The 22391-nt window shown below is 38.3% G+C and overlaps 1 protein-coding gene across 1 annotated transcript in view; it reads right to left on the reverse strand.

Annotated features, from left to right (window-relative positions):
* The window catches only part of SLC16A2 (solute carrier family 16 member 2), a 137191-nt gene that overhangs the window by 83930 nt on the left and 30870 nt on the right, over positions 1-22391 (reverse strand). The window lies entirely within an intron of this gene.

Genomic DNA, 22391 nt, shown 5'->3' on the forward strand with positions numbered 1-22391 from the left:
TTTATCTTCTCTTTCTGCTATAGTCCCTAAAGGGTACTAAATCTCTGGAGTTGTACAGATGTCCTCTTTCCCAGGTTAGCTACTTTATTACTATCTGTCCTAAAGGATGATAGAGCACAATCCTTTCATTTGATAGGTGGGGAAATTGAGCCATGAAGAGGTGAAGAGAACTGCACATGGTCTCACAGAAGCAGAAGTTGGTGTTCCAAGTATTTGGGGAGTACTAAGACAGGTCCTTGTATTGTGCCTGTGGGTGGTGTTTCTGAATGGCTTTTATTTTGATGGGATTTTCTCTTCAGTATATTTCAAGTGTCTTGAACCCTTAATGAATTCCTGCTACACTATTCCCAAGCACAACAGCTTCCCTGTCCCCTGTTTAGTCCTATTTCTCTTTGGCCAGCATCTTCCAAGCCTGTGAACCTTCCCTCTGCCTCCTGAAGCAGTTCATTCTCAACAGATCAGCAGCAGCCTCACTCAGTGCTGAAGTTGTGACATGCTGGGATAAGGACACCAAATTTGAATCAAAAGCTCTTGGTGAAACACTAGCAGTAAGGAGGCAACACAGGAAACCAGTACCTCAGTACAAGTACCACCACCAATGAAGAGAACTTCAAGCCCCCCAAAAAGCCTGGGAACTAGAAAGCACAAACAATCTTGATTCCCATTCGTTCTCTGGATGCCAACAAGGGGCTCCACCCAAACTCAGAGGGGCAGCTCCAGACCCTCTTCAAAGATACTGGGTCAACAGAGGTGGGGTTTCTTCCACTAGGGGGAAGAGGAGACAGGAAGAGGGAATTCAAGGGGGAGCAGTAGCTATAAAAGGAGCTGGCCTGGACTGGGCTGAAGGGCTCAGGAAGAGACACTCTACTGAGGGTAGGAGAGAAGGAAGGCCACTGTAGGGGACAAGGTAAGATTTAGAGAAATCAGGAGCTTGGAACAAACCATCATAGCCTCTCCAGAAAAAGCCGGAGATGAGATTAAGGCTGAATCTCTCATAGAAGGAGAGAGAGGTGATTAAGTTTCAAATTTCTGGGGTGGTTTCTAGCAACATATAGCTGAGATCCATATGCCTTTCAATCTTATAATTTCTTTAATTTGTTGATGATACCAGAGCCACACACCCTATGTTCCATACATCTGTACCTGACATTTATTCCAGACCCAACCCAGGCCAAGCAGCAAGGTAAAGAAGATTGTAACTCCAAAAACAGGCTTCTTACAAAAGTAGGTCACCATGTGTGTTGCTTAGCACTGCATTCGAAGGAATCGCCAAGAAAAGCTGGAAACAAGCTGCAAGAAGGAGATGTCTTCTCCCACCTCTGTCACACACACACACACACACACACACACACACACGCACACTCCTTTTCCAACACGTTGTTCTTTAGAACCTGAACACCACAATTTGGATAAGAAAAGTCTGAGTAAACAGAAAAAAAAAGTAGAAGTCACAAAAAATAAGAACTGAGGCCCAGAAAGGGAAGATCATAGAGAGTGTAGGGACTTGTCCAAGGTAATACAATTTGTCAGTGGCAATGGAGATCAAGATGAAATGAATGCCTCTTAGGCAACACGATACCTATACTAAAGAAAATCTTTTTGCAAAATCTTGCCATTTGTGACAAAATGGATGGACCTTGAGGGTATTATGCAAGTGAAATAAGTCAGACAGAAAAAGATAAATACCATATGACCTAACTTATATGTGGAACCTCAAAAAAATGAACAAACCCCCCAAGCTCATGAATATAGAGAACAGACTGGTGGTTGCCTGAGGTGGAGGTGGGCAAAATGGGTGAATAGGATCACAAGGTACAAATTTCCAATTATAAAATAAATAAGCTATGGGGATGTACTACACAGCATGGTGACTATAGTTAATAATCCTGTATTGAATATTTGAAGGGAGCTAGAAGAGTAGATTTTGAATTCTCACAATAAGAAAAAAAATTGCAACTATGTATTGTAATGGATGCTAACTGGACTTATTATGGTGATTATTTTGCAATGTATTAAATCATTACATGTGCACCTGAAACTAATATAATGTTATGTCAATTAAACCCCAATAAAAAAGAAAGATCCTCTTCCATATGAAGACATATAAGACACAGAGAACACTGAAAACAAAGAGAGAAAATTATCTGAAATACTGGATTAAAGCAAGGTAATAAATTTCAATCACTCACAAAGTATCTCTAAACCCTAGGAATTCTTCTACAATGTTTAGAAACATGCTGTTTAGAAACATATCTAAGGATAGCTCATGGCTTGTCATTACACAGGACCGTGGGTATGGATAGGTCCAGACTCCAGGACAATGTATTCGATTTCACATTGCTCAGAACTTGTGTTAGTCTGGGTCCTCCAAGTATTAGACAATAAAATGGGATTAAATATGCAAGGATTTTTTAAGGAAAATGAAAGTAAATGGAGAAGGAGTCTGAGAAGATTAGGAGAGCTGTGAGACTACAATATCAGTTTGACCCTGAACAAAAGAGAGAGGGAGGGAAGGCTGGGTGAAAGTGTCCTAGTCTGCCTTGCACTCTAAGAAACGTTTGGTAAGGCCAACAGGGATTGATGAAGCCAAAAGCAGTTGTCAGGGGATTTCTTTGTCTCCCAGGAATGGGCCTACCTTAGTGTCTCTGCCTTGTAGTAGATGCCTCAGTGCAAATGCTGGGATGAATTTCAGAGCATAGCAGCCAAGGCTCAATTATGCTCAATTGGTCAGTTGTGCTCTTTGTAGTTGGAGGTCTGCAAGACACATTCTCTTGGGTGCTACAGAACTGCACCTTTAGTTTCTACTATATCCCTTCTTTGCCCAGCTGCAGGTGCTTTCCCATACCCATAGGCCCAGCTGGGGCCTTGAATCTCTAGAGAGGAAAAATAGGAAGTGACAGACCAGAGACCCTCTGCCTGAAGCACTAAAGTCACACCTATTGAGGTGTGGCTCTTTCCTTCCATGACCCTGCCTTCTGTCATGAGCTAACATGTTCATACCATCCATGCTAGCTGTCAATCAAAACCACCCTTCTAAGTGCCCTGAATATACAAACCTCTTATTGTTTCAGACACCCCCTATCTTTTCTTTCTCTAGCCTCCTAATCACCCAAGTCTAGAGAACACAGAGCAAAACAGAATGGCCAAGGAGATGGGGTGAGAGTTGGACAGTGTCACAAGCAATTGTTTTCTTCTAACAGTGGATGTGACTACTGGAATCAGGATAGGAAAAGGCTAGGAAACTAACATTTTGTTGACCTCCCCACACCATTATGCTTAACCTGCATTATTCCACATAACTGCACTGATAGGTATTAGTGTACCTGCTAGATAGATGAGAAAACTGAAGATACATATAAGCCGCTTGCCTATGGTCACACAGCTCTAAGTAGCAGAACCCCTAAACTCACAATGAACCTGAATCCCAGTAAGAAGGGGACACAGACTTTACCTTCAGTGAGTTTTTCCTCTTCTAGAACACTAGGAACTGACAGGGGTACATCCCTCTCTGCAAAATGCTTCTACTGGAGGCCATCACTAATCTGCATTTCTGTCTGCTGATTGCCATGCCTTCAACTCAGCTCCAGCCACTCAGAGGCCACTGTCTCAGTGTCTTCTTCCCATAATACCTCTCAGCTTCTGACCTTGATAGGAGTCAGGGGAAACTCTGGATTAAGACCAGAGTCATGCTCAGTTATAGACAGAGGCCAGACCAGAGGTCTGTAACTGGCTTGAAGCAATCCAGGAAAGGCTCTGGTATGGCAGGTATTGGAGCATAGCTGGGCTTTCTGAGTACCCCAGTCCACCCACCACCCACTGCAGTAAACAGAATATGCTACCCTCCCACAACAATGGCCCAAAGGGATTTCTTTATTGCTCTCTAGCTTTGATTTTACATTTAAAAATCTCACAAAACAACAGTCCAGGAGATTTAACAAGCACATTCTTGGACACTGAGTCATAGGTGGGAGGAGGTAGAGGAGGGAGCAGAAATCTGACTAAGGGAGGGCATTAAAAGACCACAACATAGCAAAATGCTTATGTTGCCAAACAATTATTGATAATCCCTTCCAACCTGATTATTTGAAAATAGGTGTATGTGGTATGTGCAAGATGATGTTTTGTCAGTTTAGTATTACTAATGTTTAGCTTTACTACTGGACTATTTCAAAATCTTACTTTTCTGAAGAAAGAAAAACTGCTTCGTGGTGTGTGAAAAGATATACATCTCTATCTTCTCATCCCCAGTCAAGTCAAACTTACACATAACTACTAGTCCAGAGCCAGCAAGATAATAGGCAAAAAGCTGAACAAACATCAGGGGTCCCAGTGTCCAGTGTCTCCTATTTCTCTATTCTGTACTGACTGTCCCTAAAAGTCTAGTGTTTAGTAAGTAGGCTTATGTGTGAGAACTGTAAGCAGATGGGGTGGTAGCCAGGAGGATGGCTTTAGATAACACAAGCACCTTGGAGGGAGCCAGAGAAGATATATGCCTTATGTGTGAAGGTCTTCAAAAAAAAGTCAGAAATAGGCAAATTGTTAGTGGACTTCCCATTGGAGGTAGGCAGTCTCTTCAGAGGCTTTTGTGATAGGTAAAGAAAGAATAAGAAGGCTGGAAATAAAATGCCTCTGGCCTAGGATGAGGGGGAAAGGTGATGACAAGAGGGTCAATGGAGCTCAAGGCAGCATGGGTGACTCTGAAACTCAGATTGCCAAACTTCTAGGCCCTCCACATACCAGGGTTTAGGGTTTTTCTGAAGGACACAATGTCCCAGAATCAGGGGAGCAGTGGTTGGGAAGCCTGCTTTGTTGGGCATCTGTCCTTTAGATCTCACATATATGAGGCTTGTTTTCTCTAGAACAGTGTTTGCTTGTTTTATTTTATCTTGACTTCACATTAGAATCACCTAGGGAGCCTTTTAAAATACTGCCCCACCTCCCAGAGATGCTGATTCAATTGGTCTGAGGTAGATCCAGTACATCAGTATTTTTTAAGGTCCCCAGGGGATTTTGATGGTCTGCTGATACTGAGATCACTGCTCTGGAGGAAACACATAGTCTCAGTCAGATGCTCTCTTAGGTAACAGGAGTTGGTGGAGATAGAGAGATAGAAAGTAGTAAGAGGCAGATGCAATGGACAGAACACACACTGGCCTATATGAGCCAGGAGATGTAGGTCAGGCCCCTGTTTTTGCCTGACTATACCAGTGTGACCCTGGTGAAGTACCCATCTCTCTTTGAGGCCCCCATTTCCCTCAATACAACAAAGGAGTTGGACTTTGTGGCTTCTAAGGATCCTTCTGACTTCTTCAACATTCTAGAAATTTACCAGGCAGGAGAAGGGAGTGGGGTTGGCTGGGAGAGTTGCAGATATTTGCTGCTGCTGCATGGTGTGCAAGGGGGTGCAAAAGAGCACTGCTAACCCAGCCCACGGAAGAAGGGTTAGTCCCAGGAAACTGCCTATCCAGAGCCCATATTGAAAGGCATGGAAACTGTCCTTAGATCCTCTTCAATTGTGAGCCCACAAGGCAAGGACAGTGCCCAAGTTCAGACTCCCCCTGGTGGCATCATACACGTTTATTAATATTATTATTTGTTGTATTAGTAGTGGTAATAGTAGTGATTTTAATTTGACATCCAGCTTTACCATTTCATAATGACAGCTCAAATGTGTCCATGGCAGCATCCCAAGGAGCTGAAACTACTTCAGCTGAACTCTCTTCTTCATTCTTATTATCTCCCCACTGGGGAGACAAAGGCCCAGGAAGCTGAGGTAGAAGTACATGGTAATTCATACTTCAAGTCACTGTTTTCCAAGTTAAAGTCTAGCCAATATTCTCAGCACATACATTGGACTCTAAGTATGGATGGCTTTTCAGTTGGGAAGGGTTTATAGCCCATAAAAATGCCCTGGGAAGCTTTAAAAAATACTGATGTACTGGCTCTCCCCCAGACCAATCAAAATCCTAACCTCTTTTTTTCTGAACCACCTTTCCCAGCCAGTGCCCTGATGCCCCTTGGCAGTTTCTTCATCCATTTCTTACCTCTCCCCCATAACCCCAATCATTAGTTATAGAACACAATCAATTAAATAACAATTTCACCATGCAACAGCCACAAATTACATGTAAGTCAATTACTTAGACTGGAAGTTCCTTAGGAAAGATATTTTGATTCCTCTTTCTCCTTAGTCCCCTACAGCTTAAAACAGAACTGAGCAGACACTGCATACCTTTCACAAGAGGCCAGTTGGTTCATCTGATAAAGTTGCCAGGTCTGATCAATCAAGGGTTGTAAGAACTCAATGAAGTAGCCAGATATTAATGGATTTTTAAAGTAGGTATTTTGGAAAATAGGTCCAAAGCTTTGACCTGCCAGTACAGACTCTCATCCTCCCTCTCCCACACAGTATAGCCTTCCCCATACCACAGAACTACTCCTGCCTGATCCCCACATGACTGTCATGCCCTGGTGTCTCCTCTTCAAGTTCATTCTCCTCCCACCCAAGTCCCCTATATCACAAGTATGAGTGTATAAGGAACAACACCCCACCTCATCTACCCCCACCCCACTTGGGCCCCCGCTGTCTGGAATAGCTCAATAGACTCTTATCAAGACCAATCCTATCCTACTCCTTCCTCATTGCTTACTTATCACCATCAGCAAGCCTTCCTTTCTCCTCCATCCAGAAGAACTTTTAAATTTTCAGGGGTCTTTTACTTCCCTCTCTCACGGACCTTAGCATTTTATACTCTACTTCATAGTTAATCTCCCATAACCCTAAGACAGCTTACTTGTTGTGTGACTTTCAACAAGTCACTTAACCTCTCAAACTTTAGTTACTCATCTGTAAAATGGAGATGACAATCCATGTTTGACCTCTTCCCAGATCAAATGAGAAAATATGTGAAAGCATATAGTATATAATCATAATATTTAATATTTAATAAGTACTTTATATGGACCAGACACCATTCTAACTAGTTCATATATATCAATTCACTTAACCAAGCAACCATATGTAATGCATACAATTATTAACCTGATTTTGAGGACACTGAGACACACAGAGACATTAAGTAATGTACACAAGGACACACAACTAGTAAGCTGTAGAACTGGGTTGGAACTGAGGCAGTCTGGTATTGGAACTCCCACTTCTATGACTCAGTCATACACCACCAATGCAGGCAATTATATATATATATATATATATATATATATATATGAATATAATATGCATATTCTTATATAATATTGTGTGAAGCAATATACAGGAAATGCAAAACAGATGTAAAAATTCAGAGAGAGATAAATGTGATTTAAAGCTGCTGAGTAAAGCATCTTGGAAGATGTAGTGACTTAAGTTGCGTCATGAAAGAAGGATTAGAACAAGAGAAGCATCATAATATGAGGGCTTAGTGTAGTCAAAAGCCCAGAGACAGAAGTATGTCTGGGGTGTAGGGAGGTAAACAATGAGGATTCTGGCTTGGATTGAGTGGGAACATCATGGTAGTTAGAAAAAAATAGATTAGCAGTAAAAGGGAGGGTCTTTGGAAAAAATGACATGCTGAGCAAGAGCTGTGTGAGTTTAAATATAGCTCTCTCTGATCCAATTAAACAAAGTTTATTTTATTTTTTAAAAGATTTTTAAAATTAATCTCTACACCCAACATGAGGCTCAAACTCACAACCCTAAGATCAAGAGTCACATGCTCTACCAGCTGAGCCAGCCAGACACCACTAAACCAAATTTAAATATCCATGAAGACGGTCAGGGATGGGATAAGTGGATTTAAAAATGTGAGTCAAGGTGAAAGGTAAACTGTAACAGAGATAAATGACAGTTACTGCACTTGAACTAAAAAGCAACTTGTACAGAGGTAGTTCAAGATAGAGGCATAGGAAGACCTGAATTCACTACCATCCACAGCAACAACAAATATGCAGCTATATATGGAATAATTTCCTCTGAAAAGAACCTGAGAACTAGCTGAACACCTGCTCCACAACAAAGAATAGAAGAACCACACTAAGGCATTGCAACTCCTCCAAAACAGGGAGAGATAGCTGTTTTACACAATACACAGAAACACAGAAAGCCAACCAAAGTGAGGACACAGAGGAACGTGTTCCAATTAAGAACAAGATAAAACTTCAGAAAAAAACCTTAATGAAATGAAGATACATAATTTACCTGATAAGGAGTTCTAAGTAGCAGACATAAAGATGCTCCCTGAACTCAGAAGAATGGATGAATACATCAAGAACTTCAATGAAGAGACAGAAAATGCTAGAAAGCACCAAACTGAACTCATGGAGTTTGAGAATATAATAATTGAGCTGAAAAATACACTAGAGGTAATCGACAGCAGACTAGATGATACAGAACCGATTGGTGACATGGAAGACAGAGTAGTAGAATTCGCCCAAACAGAACAGCAAAAGAAAAAAGATTTTTTTAAAATGAGGATAGCTTAAGGGATCTGTGGGACAATATGAAGTATACTAACACTGGCTTTGCAGGGGTCCCAGAAGGAGAAGAGGGAGAGAGAAAGGGACAGAATGTTTATTTGAAGAAATAATGGTGGAAAAATTTCTTAACCTGGTGAAGGAAAGAGAAAACAAGGTCTGAGAAGCACAGGGATTCCCAAACAAGATGAACCCCAAGCTATCCACACCAAGACACATTATAATTGAAATGCCAAAAGTTTAAAAGATAAAGAGAGAACCTTAACAGCAGCAAGAGAAAAACAACTAGTTGTATACATGGAAAACACCATAAGACCATAAACTAATTTTTTAGCAGAAAATTTGCAGGTCAGAAAGGAGTGACTTACTATATCCAAAATTCTGAAAGGAAACATTTCAAATCAAGAATAGTTTACCTGGCAAAGTTATCGATCAGAATTAAAGGAAAAATAAAGATTTTCTCAGACAAGCAAATCCTGAGGGAATTTATCACCACTAAACTGGCTTTACAATAATTGTTAATGGGACTTCTTTAAGCTTAAAAGGTCATAAATAGAAATAAAATACATGAAAAGAAAAATTTCTTTTTTTTAAATGTTTATTTTTGTAAGCAGGGAGGTGCAGAGAGGGGGCAGGGGGTACAGAGTATCCAAAGCAGGCTCTGCGCTAATATCAGAGAGCCCAATGCAGGGCTTGAACTCATGAACCATGAGATTGTGACCTGAGCTGAGTCAGTGGCTCAACCTACTGAGCCACCCAGGTTCCCCAAGAAAGATTTCATCAATAAAAGCAAATATAGAGGCACCTATGTGGCTCAGTCAGTTAAGTGTCTGACTTTGGCTCAGGTCATGATCTCACGGTTCGTGGGTTTGAGCCCCGCGTCAGGCTCTGTGCTGACAGCTCAGAGCCTGGAGCCTTCTTCGGATTCTGTCTTCCTCTCTCTCTGTCCCTCCCCTGCTCACACTCTGTGTCTCTCTCTCCCCCCATCTCAAAAATAAATAAACATTTAAAAAATTTAAAAAAATAAAAGCAAATATATAGTAAAGGTAGTGAATCAACCACTTTTAAGGCTACCATGAATATTAATAGACAAAAGTAGTGAAATCAACTATAACTACAATAATTAGGTAAGAGATAAAATTAAAAGATGTAAAATATGACATCCAAAACATAAGATGCAGGCTCAGGGGATGTAATGTTTTTAGAATATAGTCACACTTAAGTGACTATCAAGTTAAAATAGACTGCTATGTATAAAGGTTGTTATATATGAACCTCATGATAACCATGAGCCAAAAACCTATACTAGATAAACAAAATACAATGAGAAAGGAATTTAAACATTTAACATTTAAACTAAAGAAAGTCATCAAACCACAAGAGAAGAAAGCATGAGAAGAAGAAAGGAACAGAGAACAATAAAAACAACCAGAAAACAATTAACAAAATGTAATAAGTACAAACCTACCAATAATTACCTTAAATGTAAATGGACTAAATTTTACAATTAAAAAGTTTTAAAAGATTTTTTAAAAAGACCCACCTATATCATGCCTACAAGAGACTCACTTCAGATCTAAAGACACACACAAATTGAAAGTGAATGAGTGGGAAAAGATATTCCATGCAAATTGAAACAAAAAGAAAGCTGAGGTAGCAATACTTGTATCAGAGAAAATAACATTTTCAAATAGAACACAAGACAAATAAAGGCATTATATAATGGCAAAGGGGTCAATTCAACAATAGGATGTTTGTAAATATTTATGCACCCAACATAGAAACACCTAGAAAGTAAATATCAATAGACATAAAAGAATTGACAAAAATACAATAATAGTAGAGACCTTTAATACCCTACTTATATCAGTGTATAGCTCATTCAGACAGAAAATAAATAAGAAAATACCAACCTTAAAGGACACATTAGACCAGATGGACTTAATAGATATTTGCAGAACATTCCATCATAAAACAGCAGACTACACATTCTTTTCAAGTGCACATGGAACATTCTCCAGGATAGATCTTATGTTAGACCATGAAACAAGTCTCAACAAATTTAAGAAAATTTACATTATATCAAGAATCTTTTCCATGTGGAGGAATGGGCAAAATGGGTGAAGCGGGGTGGGAGATACAGGCTTCCAGTTATGGAAAGTATAAGTCACAAGGATAAAAGGTATAGCATAGAGAATATAGTCAATGGTATTGTAATAGCATTATATGGTGACAGCTGGTAGCTACACTTGTGGTAAGTATATATAGAGTTGTCAAATCACTATGTTGTACACTTGAAACTAATATAACATTGTGTGTCAGCTATACTTTAATAAAAAAGAATAGATTGCTAATATCTCTAAAGCCCTTTATGTAACTTTCTCCTAAGAAAATGAGGTTTTTTTGCAACCACAATGGTATGAAACTATAAATCAATTACAAGAAGAAAATTGGGGAAAAAAACACAAACACTTGGAGGCTAAACAATATGCTACTAAACAATAAGTGGGCCAAAAGGGAAACACAAAAAAATAACTTGACACAAATGAAAATAAAAATACAACATCCCACATCTATGGGATGCAACAAAGGCAATCAAGGAGGGAAGTTCATGGCAATACAGACCTACCTCAAGAAAAAAGAGACAAGGTGTAGGGGGAAGATGGTGGAGTGGGAAGACCCTGAGCTCACCCTATCCCACGTTTACAACTAGATATCCTCCACATCCAAGTCAATAAACTAGAGAGTGATCTGAAGACTGACAGAACAAACTCCACAACTAAATACAAAGAATAAGCTGCATCTGAAAGGTTAGGAAAGTCAGAAAGGTGGAGAGAGGCTACCCATAGGAGGGAGGAAGCTGCATGCAGAGAGGGCAGAGAAGTGGGCCCTCACACCAGGGAGCTCACACAGGGAAGACTAATTCCCATAATATTTGGGTTTGAAAAATCAGAAAAGCTAAATTCCCTGTTTATAAAACCAGTGGGACTTGGAGCCTAGAGTTTTAAAAGTCAGCTAACATAGCAGTGGGCAAGCCAGGAAGGCCAATGAGAGCTGGGTCAATGCCCTTAAAGAGACAGCAGCCTACAAAGCGAAACAACATAAAAACATCAGTTTACACAGCGCCAGGGTCAAGTGGGAGACAGATATGTTCATGCTGATTTTAGAGAATGTTGGGAGACTTTGTTGAAAATGTGGAACCTGGCAGGCACCATTTTCTTCCCCCAACCCAGAGCATAAACATAGAGCCACCTGTGGGAGGTATGGCTACACTGTCAGTGGTAGCCTGGTCAAGGGCTCAGGGGAAATTTTGTTAAAGCTGTATATGTGCCCCACCCAGCCACAGTGTACTCAGACATGCACACCCAGCCACCATTGCACACCACACCCAGATGCCAAGTGCACAGTTGCCACCACACATTGCAACCAGCCACTGCACTGTATGCCCCCAAGCAACTGTCAGAAGCTGGGTGCAGCCAAACCCAGCCATTATTGCACCACAAAGCCCTCAGACACCACAGCACTTTAGGAGATCCAGCATAGGACTAGTGGCCCAGTGCATTGTTTTCTTATACTGATGCCCTGCTCCCAAGTTCCCCAATAGGCAAGGCCCCTCAGAGCTGTCCTGTCTTGGCCCCAATAACACCACAGAGAGCAGAGAGTCAGTGCAGACAACTGCACTGAAAGGAAAAGTGACACAGACACAACAACAGGGCATAAGCAATACACATAGGATACTCTCCTGAAGTGCCACATTGTGGTAGCACATAGGACACTGCACTGGAGGGCACTCCAGGACTTCCCCTTCATAAATTCACTACTTTCAAGAGCAGAAGACATAGCTGACTTTTCTAACACAAAGAAACAGACTCGCAGAGGCAGACAAAATGAGGAGATAGAGAAATTTATCCCAAATTAAAGAACAGGACAAGGTCATGGCCAGAGATCTAAGTAAAACAGATTTAACTAACATTACTAATAGAAAATTTAAAGCAATGATCATAAGGATACTCACTGGATTTGAGAAAAAAGTGGAAGACATGAGCGAGACCCTTAAAACAAAGATAAGAAATAACAAAGCAGAGATAAAGGGCTTGATAAATGAAATCAGAAACATGGTTGATGGAATGAGTAGTAGGATGGAAGAATCAGAGGGATGAAACAGTGACCTAGAAGATGGAGTAATGGAAAGTAATCAAGCTGAACAAAAGAGAGAAAAAAAGAATTACACAATATGAGAATAGACTTAGGGAACTTGGTGATTCCATCAAATGTATTAACATTTGTATAATAGGAGTCCCAGAAGAAGGGAGAGAGAAAAGAGGGCAGACAATTTATTTAAAGAAATAGCTGAAAACCCCCTAACCTGGGGAAAGAAACAGAGAACCAGATTCAAGAAGCATAGAGAACTCCCATCAAAATCAACACAAGCATACTCACACCAAGACATATTGTAATTAAATTTGTAAAATACAGTGATAAAGAAAAAAGTCAAAAGCAGCAAGACAAAAGAAATCAGTAACTTACTGTTCCCTATGGGAATACCCATAAGGCTAGCAGGAGACTTTTCAACAGAAACTTGGCAAGCCAGAAGAGAGTAATATGATATATTCAAAGTGCTAAATGAGAAAAATCTGCAGCCAAGAATACTGTCTCCAACAAGACTATCATTCATAATAAAAGAAGAGATAAAAAGGTTTCATAGATAAACAAAAACTAAAGGAGTTTGTGACCATTAAACCAGCCCTTCAAGATATATTAAGGGGGACTCTGCATGGAAAGGAGAGATCAAAAGTGACAGTACAAAGGTAGGAAACACCAAAGCAGTGAAAATGAATATTTCAGTAAAAAAATCAGTCAAGGGGGGCGCCTAGGTGGTTCAGTCAGTTAAGCTTCCGACTTCGGCTTAGGTCATGATCTCACGTTTCGTGAGTTCGAGCCCCACATCGGACTCTATGCTGACAGATTGGAGCCTGGAGTCTGCTTCAGATTCTGTGTCTCCCTATCTCTCTGCCCCTCCCCTGCTTGCACTTTTAATCTCTCTCTTAAAAATAAACAAACATTTTAAAAATTTTTTAAAAAATCAGTCGAAGAACTCACAAAATAAAAGGATATAAAATATGACAGCATATGCCTAAAATGTAGGAAGGGGAGGAGAAAAGAATGAGTTCAAACTTAAATGACCATCAATTTAATATAGACTGCTATATGCAGAAAAGGTTATATATAAACCTAATGGTAACCACATATCAAAAACCACTAACAAACATGCAAAGAATAAAGAGGAAGAAATCCAAATATATCACTAAAGAAAATAAACAAACCATAAAAGAGAGAAAGAAAAGAAAGGATCACAGAAAAACTTCAGAAATAACCACAAAACAGGTAATAAAATGGCAATAAATACATATCTACGCATAGTTACTTTGAATGCAAATGAACTAAATGCTCCAATAAAAAAAAAAATAAGGTGACAGAATGGATAAAAATAATAAACAAGACCCATGTATATACTGCCTACAAGAGAATCATTTTAGACTGAAAGACACTTGCAGATTGTAAGTGAGGGGAGAGAGAAACATCTATCATGCAAATGAATAGTCAAAGAAAGCCAGAGTAGCAATATTTATATCAGACAAAATAGATTTGAAACAAAGACTGTAACAAGAGACAAAGACACTATATAATCATAAAGGGGACAATCCAAAAATAATATCTAACAATTGTAAATGTTTATGCATCCAACATAGGAGTGCTCAAATACATAAAACAGTTAATAACAATCATAAATGAATAATCAATAATAATACAATAATACTAGGAGTCTTTAACATGTTACTTACATCAATGGAAAGATCATCTAAACAAAAAGTCAACAAAAAATGGCTTTAAATGACACACTAGAACAAATGGATTTAATAGCTATATCCAGGACATTCCATCTTAAAACAGAAGAATACACATTCTTTTCAAGTGGACATGGAAAATTCTCCAAAATTGGCCACATATTAGCCCACAAAGCCAGCCTAAACAGATTCAAGAAGATCAAAGTCATACCATGCAACTTTTCTCTTTTTTTAATGTTTATTTATTTTTGAGAGAGAGAACAGGAGGTGGAGGGGCAGAGAGAGGGGGACAGAGGATCTGAAGTGGGCTCTGTGCTGACAGCAGTGAGACCAATGCGGGGCTCAAACTTATGAACTGTGAGATCATGGCCTGAGCAGAAATCAGACACTCAACTGACTGAGCCACCCAGGAGCCCCATCATGCAACTTTTCTGATCACAGTGCTATGAAAAAAAATGGAAAGACCATAAATATATGGAGGTTAAATAGCATGCTACTAAACTATGAATGGCTCAACCAGAAAATAAAAGAAGAAATAAAAAGGTACATGGAAACAAATGAAAATGAAACAAATTGGTCCAAAACTGATGCAGCAAAATTGGTTCTAAAACAGAAGTTTATAGCAATACAGGACTACCTCAAGAAGCAAGAAAAATCTCAAATAAAAAACCTAACCTTACAACTAAAGGATCTAGAAAAATAACAACAAACAAAACCCAAAACTAGCAAAGAGAAAGAAATAATAAGGCTTAGAGCAGAAATAAATGATATAGGACGTAAAAAAGCACCCAATAGCATAGATCAATGAAACAAGGAGTTGGTTCTTTGAAAAAAAATGAATAAAATTGATAAACACCTAGTCAGATTTATCAAGAAAAAAAGAGAAAGAACTCATAAATTAATTAATTCACAAATGAGAGAGGAGAAATAATAAGCATCACCACAGAAATACAATTATAAAATAATATTATGAAAAATATGTGCCATCAAATTGGACAACATGGAAGAAATGGATAAACATATAAAATACCAAAACTGAAATAGGAACAAATAGAAAATTTGCACAGACCAATAACCTGCAAAGAAATTGAATCAGTAATCAAAACACTCCCAACAAACAAAAGTCCAGGACCAGACGGCTTCATGGGTAAATTCTACAAACATTTAAAGAAGAGGTAATACCTATTCTTCTCAAACTATTCCAAAAAAATAGAAAATAAAGGAAAACTTCTAATCTCATTCATGAAGCCAGCATTACTCTAATAGCAAAACCAGATAAAGACATTATTACAAAAGAGAACTACAGGCCAAATCCCTGATGAACGGATGCAAAAATCCTCAATAAAACACTAGCAAACTGAATCCAACATCTGGCCTGGCAACTTTTTTCTAGATATGTATCCTGAGTCACGGGAAAAAAAGCAAAAGTAAACTATTGGGACTTCATCAAAATAAAAAGCTTCCGCACAGTGAAGGAAACAATCAACAGAACTGAAAGACAACCTATGGAACAGGAGAAGATATTTGCAAATGACATATCTAATAAAGGGTTAGTATCTAAAATACATAAACAACTTAACACCCATAAAACAAATGATCCAATTAAAAATGGGCCAAATACATGAACAGACACTTCTCAAAAAAAAAAAAAAAAAAAAAAAAAAAAAAAACGAGATGGCCAACAGACACATGAAAAGAGATTCATCATCACTTACCATCAGGGCAATGTAAATCAAAACTACAATGAGATATCAACTCACAGCCGTCAGAATGGCTAAAATCAACAACACAGGAAACAACAGGTGTTGGTGAGGAAGGTGTAGAAAAGGAACACTTGTGCACTGCTGTTGGGAATGCAAAATTGTGCAGCCAGTGGGGGAAACAGTATGGAGTTTCCCCAAAAAGTTAAAAATAGAACTACCCTACTATCCAGCAATGACACTACTGAATATTTACCCAAAGAATACAAGAACATTAATTCAAAGGGGTACATGCACCCTTATGTTTGTAGTACCATTATTTACAATAGCCATAGTATGGAAGCAGCTCAAGTGTCCACTGATTGATGAATAAAGAAATAAAATGTGGTGTATATATATAGAATGGAATATTATTTATCTATAAAAATGAATGAAATCTTGCTATTTACAACAACACGGATGGAGCTAGAGAGTATTATGCTAAGCGAAATAAGTCAGTCAGAGAAAGACAAATACCATATGATTTCACTCATATATAGAATTTAAGAAACTAATGAGCAAAGAGGAAAAAAGGGAAAGAGAAGGACAAACCAGGAAATGGACTCTTAATTAAAGAGAACAAACTGACCATTACTGGATGGGAAGGGAGGGTGGTTTGGTTAAGTTAGTGATGAGCACTGAGGATTTCACTTCTTGTGATGAGCACTGGGTGATGTGTGGAATTATTGAACCACTATATTGTATCCTAAAGCTAATATAACACTGTATGTTAAGTAACTGGAATTAAAATAAAAACCTGGGGGCACCTGGGTGGCTCAGTTGGTTAAGCATTCGACTTCAGTTCAGGTCATGATCTTGCAGTTTGTGAGTTCGAGCCCCATGTCAGGCTCTGTGCTAACAGCTCAGATCCTGGAGCCTGTTTCAAATTCTGTGTCTCCCTCTCTCTCTCTGCCCCTCACCCACTTGCAATCTGTCTCTCTCTCTCAAAAATAAATAAACATTAAAATTTTTTTTAAAACTAAAAAAAGAAGGTATTTTAAAAGAAGAGAAAATAAACACTATGATAGTCATCAAAAAAAAAGAAACAAAAAAAAATCTCAAAGAATCCAATTCTACACCTAAAGGAACTAGAAACAGAAGAACAAATCCTAATGTTAAGAGAAGAAAGGAAATAATAAAGATAAGAGTGGAAAGAAAGAAAATAAAGACTACAAAACAATTTTAAAAAATTAATAAAAGACCTGGGTCCTTGAAAAGATAAATAAAATTGACAACCCTTTAGGTAGACTCATCAAGAAAAAGAGAGAGGGCCCAAATAAAATCAGAGATAAAACAGAAGTTACAACCGATACCACAAAAATACACAGGATTATAAGGATCACCATGAGCAATTATATACCAATGAATTGAACAACTTAGAAGAAATGAAAAAATTTCAGAAGCACACAATCTTGCAAGACTAAATCATGAAGAAATAGAAAATCTGTATAGACCAATTACTAGTAATGATACTGAATCAGCAATCAAAACCTCCCAATGAAAGTCCAGGACCAAATGACTCCATTGGTGAATTTTACTCAACATTCAAATGTTTCATATCTATTCTCAAACTATTCTGAACAATTCAAGAAGAGAAACCCTCACAAATTCATTTTATGAAGCCAGCATTACCCTAGTACCAAAAGCAAGCAAAGCCACCACAAAAAAGAAAATTATAGATGAATATATCTGATGAACAAATGCAAAAATCCTTAAAACAATATTAGCAAGCCAAATTCAACAATACATTAAAAGGATCATTCACTATGATCAAATGGGATTTTAAATGAAGAAAAAGAATTTGACAAAATTCAACAACCTTTTATGATGAAAGCTCTCAACAAAGTAGGTATAGAGGGAATGTACTTCAACCTAATAAAGGTCATATATGAAAAACTCACTAACATCATACTCAGTGGTGAAAAGCTGAAAGGTTTTCCTCTAAGATCAGGAAGAAGATAAGGATGCCCACTCTCACCACTTTTATTCAACACTGTATTGGAAGTTCCAGCCACAGCAATATGCAAGAAAAAGAGATTTAAAAGGCATCTAAACTCAAAAGAAAGAAATAAAACTGTCACTATTTGCAGATGGCATAATACTATATGTGGAAAATGCTGCAGACTCTACCAAAAAACTTTAGAACTAATAAATGAATTCAGTGAAGGTGAAGGGTATAAAATTAATATTCATAAATCTGCTGCATATCTCTACACTAATAACAAACTATCAGGAAGATAAATTAATAAAACAATCCCATTTGCAATTGCATCAAAAAGAATAAAATGCCAAGGAATAAATTTAGCCAAGAAAGTGAAAGACCCATACTCTGAAAACTGTAAGACATTGATGAAGGAAATTGAACAAGATGCAAATAAATGGAAATATATACCATTCTCATGGATTGCAGAATTAATATTTTTAAAATGTCCAAACTACCCAAAGCAATCTACAGATTCAATGCAATCCTTATCAAAACACCAATAGTGTTCTTCATAGGACTGGGACAATTAATCCTGAAATTTGTATAGAACACCGAAAGACCCCAAAAAGCCAAAACAATCTTGAGAAAGAACAAACCTGGAGGTATCACACTCTCAGAACTCACCATACTACAAAGCTATAGTAATCAAAATGGTATGTTACTAGCACATAGTAACACATAGATCAAAGGAACAGGATAGCCCAAAAATATACCCACCCCTAAATGGTCAAATAATCTATGACGAAGGAGGTAAGAATATACAATGGGAAAAAGATACTCTCTTCAATAAATGACATTACAGCTAGATGCAAAAAAAAAAAAGAAGGAAAGAGAAAGAAAGAAAGAAAGAAAGAAAGAAAGAAAGAAAGAAAGAAAGGAAGGAAGGAAGGAAGGAAGGAAGAAAGAAAGAGGACCAATATCTTACACCATACATAAAAATTAAGTCATAATGGATTGATGACTTGAATGTAAGACCTGAAACCATGAAATTCCTAGAAGAAAATTAGAAAGTAAGCTCCTTGACATCAATCTTAATGATATTTGGGGGATCTGATACCACTAGCAAGAAAAACAAAAATAAACAAATGAAACTACATCAATCTGAAAAGCTTCTGCACAGGGGTACCTGGGTGGCTCAGTCAGTTAAAAGCCTCTGACTTCAGCGCAGATCATGATTTCACAGCTCCTGAGATTGAGTCCTCATTGGGTTTTGTGCTGACAACTTAGAACCTAAAGCCAGCTTTGGATTCTGTGTCTCCTTCTCTCTCTGCCCCTCCCCTGATCTCTCTCTCTCTCTCTCTCTCTCTCTCTCTCTCTCAAAAATAAATAAACACTGAAAATTTTTTAAATAAAAAAATAATTAAAAAATAAAAAGCTTTTGCACAGTGAAGGAAGCTATCCACAAAACAAAAAGGCAATGAGAAAATATTTGCAAATCATATATCTGATAAGGAGGCTTATAACCAAAATATGTAAAGAATGCATACAAGTCAACAGTTATTTATTTATTTATTTAAATATGAAATTTATTGTCAAATTGGTTTCCATACAACACCCAGTGCTCATCCCAACAGGTGCCCTCCTCAATGCCCATTACCCACTTTCCCCTCCTTCCCACCCCCCATCAACCCTCAGTTTATTCTCAGTTTTTAAGAGTCTCTTATGGTTTGCCTCCCTCCCTCTCTAACTTGTTTTTCCCCCTTCCCCTCCCCATGGTCTTCTGTTAAGTTTCTCAGGATACACATAACAGTTAAAACATATGGTATCTGTCTTTGTATGACTTATTTCACTTAGCATAACACTCTCCAGTTCCATCCACTTTGCTACAAAAGGCCATATTTCATTCTTACTCACTACCAAGTAGTATTCCATTGTGTATATAAACCACAATTTCTTTATCCATTCATCAGTTGATGGACATTTAGGCTCTTTCCATACTTGGGCTATTGTTGAAAGTGCTGCTATAAACATTGGGGTACACATGTCCCTATGTATCAGCACTCCTGTATCCCTTGGGTAAATTCCTAGCAGAGCTATTGCTGGGTCATAGGGTAGGTCTATTTTTCATTTTTTGAAGAACCTCCACACTATTTTCCAGAGTAGCTGCACCAGTTTGCCTTCCCACCAACAGTACAAGAGGGTTCACTTTTCTCCACATCCTCGCCAGCATCTATAGTCTCCTGATTTTTTCATTTTTGCCACTCTGACTGGCGTGAGGTGATATCTCAGTATGGTTTTGATTTGTATTTCCCTGATGAGCAGTGACGTTGAGCATCTTTTCATGTGCCTGTTGGCCATCTGAATGTTTTCTTTAGAGAAGTGTCTATTCATGTTTTCTGCCCACTTCTTCACTGGATTATTTTTCAGGTGTGGAGTTTGGTGAGTTCTTTATAGATTTTGGATGCTAGCCCTTTGTCCGATATGTCAATTGCAAATATCTTTTCCCATTCTGTCAGCTGCATTTTAGTTTTGTTGATTGTTTCCTTTGCAGTGCAGAAGCTTTTTATCTTCATGAGGTCCCAATAGTTCATTATTGCTTTTAATTCCCTTGCCTTTGGGGAATGTGTCAAGTAAGAAATTGCTGCGGCTGAGGTCAGAGAGGTTTTTTTCCTGCTTTCTCCTCTAGGGTTTTGATGGTTTCCTGTCTCACATTCAGGTCCTTCATCCATTTTGAATTTATTTTTGTGAATGGTGTCAGAAAGTGGTCTAGTTTCATCCTCCTGCATGTTGCTGTCCGGTTCTCGCAGCACCATTTGTTAAAGAGACTTTTTTTTTTTTTTTTTTTTGCATTGGATATTCTTTCCTGCTTTGTCAAAGATTAGTTGGCCATACTTTTGTGGGTCCAATTCTGGATTCTCTATTATATTCCATTGGTCTATGTGTCTGTTTTTGTGCCAATACCATGCTGTCTTGATGATTACAGCTTTGTAATAGAGACTAAAGTCTGGGATTGTGATGCCTCCCGCTGTGGTCTTCCTCTTCAATATTACTTTGGCTATTCGGGATCTTTTGTGTTTCCATACAAATTTTAGGATTGCTTGTTCTAGCTTCGAGAAGAATGCTGGTGCAATTTTGATTGGGAATGCATTGAATGTGTAGATTGCTTTGGGTATTATTGACATTTTAACAATATTTATTCTTCCACTCCATGAGCACGGAATGTTTTTCCATTTCTTTGTATCTTCTTCAATTTCCTTCATAAGCTTTCTATAGGTTTCAGCATACACATCTTTTACATCCTTGGTTAGGTTTAGTCCTAGGTATTTTATAATTCTTGGTGCAATTGTGAATGGGATAAGTTTCTTTATTTGTCTTTGTTGCTTCATTATTAATGTATAAACATGCAACTGATTTCTGTACATTGATTTTGTATCCTGCGACTTTGCTGAATTCATGTATCAGTTCTAGCAGACTTTTGGTGGAGTCTCTCAGGTTTTCCATGTATAGTATCATGTCATCTGCAAAAATTGAAAGCTTGACTTCATCTTTGCCAATTTTGATGTCTTTGATTTTCTTTTGTTGTCTGATTGCTGATACTAGCACTTCCAACACTATGTGAAACAACAGCGGTGAGAGTGGACATCCCTGCCGTGTTCATGATCTCAGGGGGAAAGCTCTCAGTTTTTCCCCACTGAGGATATTAGCTGTGGGCTTCTCACAAATGGCTTTGATGATGTTTAAGTATGTTCCTTCTATTCTGACTTTCTCAAGCGTCTTTATTAAGAAAGGATGCTGAATTTTGTCAAATGCTTTTTCTGCATCCATTGACAGGATCATATGGTTCTTATATTTTCTTTTATTAATGTGACGTATCACATTGTTCGATTTGCAAATATTGAACCAGCCCTGCAGTCCAGGAATGAATCCCACTTGATAAAGCGGTATAATTCTTTTTATATGCTGTTGAATTCCATTTGCTAGTGTCTTGGTGAGAATTTTTGCATCCATATTCGTCAGGGATGTTGGCCTGTAGTTCTCTTTTTTTTGCTGGGTCTCTGTCTGGTTTGGGAATCCAAGTAATGCTGGCTTCATAGAATGAGTCTGGAAGTTTTCCTTCCCTTTCTATTTTTTGGAACAGCTTGAGAAGGGTAGGTATTATGTTTGCTTTAAATGTCTGGTAGAATTCCCCTGGGAAGCCATGTGGTCCAGGACTTATTTGTTGGGAGATTCTTTGATAACTGATTCAATTTCTTCACTAGTTATGGATCTATTCAAATTTTCTATTTCTTCCTGTTTGAGTTTTGGAAGTTTGTGGGTGTTTAGGAATTTGTCCATTTCCTCCAGGTTGTCCAGTTTGTTGGCATATAATTTTTCATAGTATTCCCTGATTGTATTTCTGAGGGATTGGTT

Source organism: Panthera pardus, unplaced genomic scaffold (assembly GCF_024362965.1).
Source record: "Panthera pardus isolate Hobbes unplaced genomic scaffold, ASM2436296v1 HiC_scaffold_27, whole genome shotgun sequence".
NCBI lineage: Eukaryota > Metazoa > Chordata > Mammalia > Carnivora > Felidae > Panthera > Panthera pardus.